This window comes from Diplotaxodon limnothrissa, linkage group LG6 (assembly GCF_057381915.1).
Source record: "Diplotaxodon limnothrissa isolate DT_005_m linkage group LG6, D_limnothrissa_male_GT1.1, whole genome shotgun sequence".
NCBI lineage: Eukaryota > Metazoa > Chordata > Actinopteri > Cichliformes > Cichlidae > Diplotaxodon > Diplotaxodon limnothrissa.
In genome coordinates, this window is record NC_140601.1 from 14,192,184 (window position 1) to 14,198,805 (window position 6,622).

Genomic DNA, 6,622 nt, shown 5'->3' on the forward strand with positions numbered 1-6,622 from the left:
AGTCTTGGAGACTTTTACTCGTGTGCTTCCACATATACCAGTCGCCACACTTTCGATTTTTGAGCATAAACACTGAATTCTAATACTGTTGTCGATTAGGTTTAGTACGTGAAGATACAGTATTTATCCGAGACATACAGTACATGCCGACTTCATCTATATTTTCTTCTGATCTTCTCGTTGTGTTACTCGATCATCTTCTCAGTCTTCATCCTAAACGAATGGAAAACAGCTGATAGCTACAACATGGTTGGAGCTCAAACCACTGTCTGATTCAGCACTGCCAGAAGACTTACTGCCGTTAACCGATAGCACACTACTACCATATATGTATGTTTCACACTTGAAAGGAAACTGAAGCTATAGTATTGTTGAACAATCTGGCCCGATAATAAAGGCATCTCAGGTGCGTGTGTGTGTGTGTGTGCTCGCGCGCGTGTGCTCGCGTGTGTGTGTGTTTGCCCAAGTGTTTGTGCCTGTGTGTATCCTATACTATCTGACTACCATGAATCCAAAGCCTCTAACTGGCTGAGTCTATGTTTACACGTGAATGCATGTACCTTGAACACATCAAAATATATCTGAAACATGTATGTATTCTTAGCGTCGAGTTGTACGTGCTGCTTCGTGGTTTAAAGGACGAAGCAGAGTGTGATTAATGTGGCGAGAGGATTTTAAAAGGTCGAAGCAGCTGGTATTTAAGGGTTGTCAAAAAAAACTTTTTCATTATAGTTTCACTGCAGTATGTCGGATCATCTGGGCTTAAAAGTCCAAGGAAGCCACATTAAAAAGGACCACTGCAGCTGCTATGGTTGTTTGCAGCTCTAAGCAAATAAATGCATTTTATTTATTTATTTATTTATATGCTGGCACCTCCCCATACAGCTTCACCTGCTCACTCACAGCTGCCCCAGAAGTTTTCTGCAAGTTTTACATATATGGATTTACATAATGGATAGAAAAGATTTCAAATCTTTACACCTGGACTCTTTACCCCTTGAAAGCCCGCTAGCAGTAACCCTTAAAGCTCTTTTCTGTCATGTTTCAGGGCTGCTTATAGAACAAAATGACTGGGCGTACATCAGAAGTCAGGTCGTATCTGCCTGTGTAGCTACCTGGGAAAACCTGGAAACTGCCTGTTTGAACTATGAAATAAATGCCAGAAATTTTTAATTTTTTGAAAAAGTAGAGTTTATTGAACAATCTGACAAAAGTTTTAATTTGTATCATTTGTCAAAAAAAGCAGAAACACTGACACTGACTAAAAAAATCTCACAACAGCTGATGTATTAGATATGACACACTTAGCATTACAGGGCTAGTAGTCGTCAGAAGGTGTGAAAACTGGTCATTAAGGGCAGAGGGGAGGTCGTTTGTACTTCAATAACACTTTAAGCGACGCTGCACAACCCCCTAAATTTGCTGCAAAACTCTGCAAAAGTTTGCATTTGGAGTTAAATCCATCACTGTGATGAGCACTTATGAAATGCTGTTTATTTGCCCGTGCAAGTGTAGTAGGTCATGAGGTAACGCATAAGGTGAGCGTTACCTTTAAATGTTGAGGTCGACACACAAACCTGGATTCAGATCCAAACCGCAGCTCAGTTTTTCCTCTATCGCTCAACGTGTTTTAAGGATAAGCCTCTAACTAGTGGACAAAAACTGACAACCAGCACAAAACTGGACTGAAAACAAGTTATTTTATAATATCACCTTGTTTGTGTAGCCACTGTTGCCTCAAGACATCTAATAATCATTCTTCATTCTATACTGAAGGGTCCAAAAACAACACGATGACACCAAACCTTGAATAAAAGTGATAAAATAGTCTGAGGGTGACACAATACTTTATCATTTTGTACATTTGAGACCCTAGCATGAAGGGGAGTGCGTTTGTCGCACGGTGGATATCTTATTTAAAACTGAAACAGAGTTACTCTGGAGTATTCGTGCTCTCAGTGTTTACTCGAGTCTCTGGGATGAACCAAACAACTGAGAGAGTTTACAGTTTGTCTTGTATCCAAGCCAGGTCTGGCTGCGGTGAGATAAAGTAAAGGATTTGATGTGTGTCTTGTCTTGATTACAGTATGTGTCTCATTCAGACATACACCCCACCTGCCTTTGTAAAGATCTTTATAACAGCGTCCGCGAAGCCTCGTGGACCCTCTGTATATTATTTATAGACGCTCTGTGATTGTGGAGCTGCTGACTCTGTTCTCAGTCCTGCTGGTGTTTCCTTTCTCGTCCTACAGGACTGATTATATTATCTCACCCTTATTCTAGTTTTCATATTGGTTATTGTGTCTGTGGTGCTTTTTGTGCTGTGATAAGCCGATATGATGCCAACAATGCTTTTATCTTTTCTATTTCTCTTGTAATAAAAAAGCTTTTTTCATGCATTTTTATGTCGTTTTTTATAGTGTTTCACCTTTTTTGTAGCTCATGTAAGAAAAAAAGGTTATTTTCACAAGTAGTTTTGTTACACCAAAAACATATTACAAAATGAGCTCCAGATGTATCTAAACTACATTATAGCGACCAGTCTGTCCTTTGATCTTGTTTCATACCACTTTAATTCAATCAAGAGTCATTCTCAAGGAGACTGAAATAAATTGAGGCAGACTTATTTTATATAATTAGCCTCATATGAGGAGAGGAAATGAGACACCAGAAGAAGGGGGAAAAAAGAAGGTAAACATACAGTCACAATAAAAAACAAAGTACAGAAATTATGAGGTTTTACATGTTGATACATAATAAAAAACAATCTGGTCCACAGAAGGTCTTAAAACTAGGTAAATCCAATAAGAAAATAAAATATTTACAACACTATGCAGAAGAGTGTGAAAAAGTAAGTGCACCCATACTGCGGCTACATGAATTAAGAGGGTAAGTGGGGGCAGGTGCCGCTAATCAAATGCACCAATAGGCTGAACTCTATTCTGCTCAATAATAATTTTATCTCTTTATAATCTTATTGGTGTGGTGTGGCCCCCCACAGCAGTCCCAGTTTTCTAATGGGGTAATTTTTAAGCCCACCCCTGTACTTAACTGAACACCAGCAAGTGTGAGCATCTCTATGAAAGTAGGGGTTCTCTTACTCTGCCAGAAAGGACAGACATTAGTGATAATCTTAAGAGGAAGGAACTACTCTGGGAAGTCCATCATTCCACAGCAAGAATTTTGGCTTTTGTGTTTATTTTGTAAATAAATCATGACACTGTGCAGTATCTCATGTTGATGTTCATCTGGGGTTGTATAAGTCATTTTAAGGTAAGGATTTTAGTAAGGATTCGATCATTTCTATTATATATTATATATAGGGTGCAATACTTTCCACGACTGCAGATCTATTATCAAGACGATTACCCTATTTTATTTTTTAAGTGGAATATATAAAACCACGCGTTAAAAGACCACGTTGTTTCCTTCGGATCTACCGTTGTAGTTCGTGCTAGTGCCGCCTCTGTCCGCCAGGGGGAGTCGCCTCTACACGCTCTGGTGCCAGAGCAGGTGTAGCGAGGTGAAGCATCGCGTGTGGCTCGGCTGTTTCCGTCACGGCTCGGCAGTGAACCGCTGTGGATGTGGGAATGCGGTTGCCGGAGGCTGTGGGCATTGCTGGACACTCGGCGGAGATGTACGCACGGGATTAGGAGCCCACAGCGGCTGGCTGTCGTCCAAGTTAACGGGCTGTTTTGGGGATGTGGGTGGGACCCCCGGACGGCTGGGTGTCGCTCGGAGCAGGGGAGCTGGGTGTTCCCCCCCCCATTTATAGAGCCTGTGATTTTCCTGCACGGTAGGGGAATAAGAGAGACACCAGGAAGGATTCCCCAGCACTATGGAGCCACGCACTGCAGACAGCGTGAGTACAAACGCACAGACACCGGCAGAGCCCCCGGGGGACTGGGCTCGCCTCTGCTGGAACCACTCATCAACTTTTCCGCGACCTATTTTATTGACAGGCAGACGCGTCGCTGCTTTCTGCTCCCCGATATGTAAAAAACAGGTTTTCTTTCTCTCTCTCTTTGTTGAGCGTTGCGCAGATGTCCAAACAACATTGAGATAAATTGATAATTAATTGTGTGTAACGACCTCGCGCAGTAACACAGACGCACCTGCTGCCGTCAGAGATCGGCTGCTGTGAGTTTTCCGCGCCGCGCCTGACGGCTCATCAGCGGATTAATTTCTGAGGATCTTCTCCTGCCTTTTGTTGCCACGGCGGTTGCTACTGACGACCAGTGAATCCAAAGTCGTAAACAGACGGACCGGCTGTAAATAACGGGCTGTCACAAGTTTAGTCCTATATTATGATGTAGGCGTGGGCTTTTTCCTTAGCGCACTGCTTAAATCTGACCTTCTGCTGGTAAAGACAAGGACAACCACAAGTCTGTGTGACATGGTTACTAAATGTAACACGACCTCCTGGGTTACTAAACGCAACCCAATTTACCAGTGCGAAAAGGTATCCCCTCCCTCTGTGTGTGTTTCTTTCTGCGTGTAGGATTGAGTTAACTGCAGCCAAGTAGCCAGATTACCATGGATTAGCTGGCATTTAAAATAGTCACGTTATCCCACCAGTCCCTGCACAGTCAGCTACAACAACACCTTTTAGGTTGCCTGCCAAATGTTTCTGCAGTAAAGGAACTTAGGGTTGTAAATGGGATGCAGTTAAAACGGGTTGGATGAGGTTCTGCTTTCACCTGATGCAGCTGATTCCTGATGAGACCCCTCACTACAGGTCTAGCGGTCAAAGGAGTTCATGCAAAGGTACGAATGAAGCTGACCCACCTTAGGGGCATAGATGGGAAACAGACTTTTTAGGATGTAGGGTATTTTAAAAAGATTTGGTTGTTTGGTTGGTTGGTAGGGTAGGGGTCCTGAGGTGAAGGTCCTGAGCCACCGCTCATTTCTTTATATTTGGCTTGGAAAGGTGCAACGATTTACTGAAACGTGTTGAACAAACGTGGAAATACAGTTAGTGAAGCAAAAACACCCAGCTTTAAAGTCAATATTTGGTATGATCACCTTTATTCGTCACACAACCTGAACTCTCTTAGTTAAGCTTTCTTGTCATTTCTTCTTCAGCAATATTTCTCCAGGCTTCCTGAACGACATTCAAAGCTCTTCTTTGGAGGTCGGCTGCTTTTTGTTCTGTTTTCTGTCAAGATGATCCCCACACTGCTTCAATAATGTTGAGGTCCGGGTTCTGGGGAGGCTAATCCATGACTGAAAGTGTTCCACTGTGTGTTTTTCTATCCAAGTATGACTTTACTGCACTGATGGTGTGTTTGGGATCATTGTCATGGTATTACATGATGGATCAAAATCTGATGGTACTTTTCTGTTTTCATAATTGCATCAATTAAGACCACTTTTAAGAAAAACTGCAAAATATAAACAAAAGAGGGTTGGCTCAAGATTTTTGCACAATACTGTATATATACAAATTAAATATAAAAATAAAGAAAATCCATTTGAATAATTTAGCAGTGTTTTTAAGTGCGGGTTTTAGGCTTTCAATGTGGTGATTTGCTGCTTTACTCTGTTCTTTGTAAATTAAAAATAAATAAATTAATAAATGTGCTTCCAAGTAGTCAGCCTTAGGTCATTTATGTTCTGTGATTGTTTTATTTAGTTAGTTTATTTAGTTTTATTTAAAAAAAATTAAATGCACAAAAAAGCATTATTCTAATATACTAAAAAAACAAGTAGTTGCAGAGAGAAAACTCTGTGTGCCATATGGGTCTGTTTGCTGTGCACACTATATAATCTACACAAAAATAATCTATTAAGTGTTTATTCGTTTATTTTGTTAAACATAACAACCACTGCAGACACTGCTTGATTTTCAAAAAGGCAGTTTCATTGCAGTATTCAGTGTTCCCCTTCAGCACAGAGCCAGAGTCCTGGTCGGCCTTTTTTTTTTTTTTCAACCAAGCCATAGTCAAGAGTCTGACGTGAAAACAGCTTAGTGCTTTCAATGAAATTATTAAAAAGCTAAAAGCAGACGGTATTATTTAATCCCAGAGGACGTAGACGGGCTGTTAATGATGAATGGGATCCTTCAGCTTTGACCTGAACATCATCTGTTTTATTTTTCCAGCGTGAAAGGTGACAGTGAAATGAATTGCAGAGCATATGACAATCAGCTGTACACACTGTGCTGCTGCACATAGAGGCAAAAATACTATCTGCATCAAGGTACTCACCACACACACACACACACACACACACACACACACACACACACACACACACACACACACACACACACACACACACACAGAGTTTTGTGTTTGTTTTTGTCTTCATGGTCTGTTTACAGTGGATACATTTAGATTTTCTTTATCGTCACCAGCTACAGATATTATGTGTTTGATGTAGTTGTATGTCGAGTGTTATTGCATGTTTTTCTCATATTTATGTGCATTTAATTTGGAAATTAGGCATGCACTGATCCAGCTATTTCCATTTCAGATATTATATTGTTATCTTCCCTTCTGGTATCTTCGGATACAGTTGCTACAGATACAGATCTAATTTAGTACCAGTGTTAGATTAATAAGATGTGTTCCTCACTGTGAGGAAGACACCGGGAGCCATTCTTTTAAATGTAGGCAAC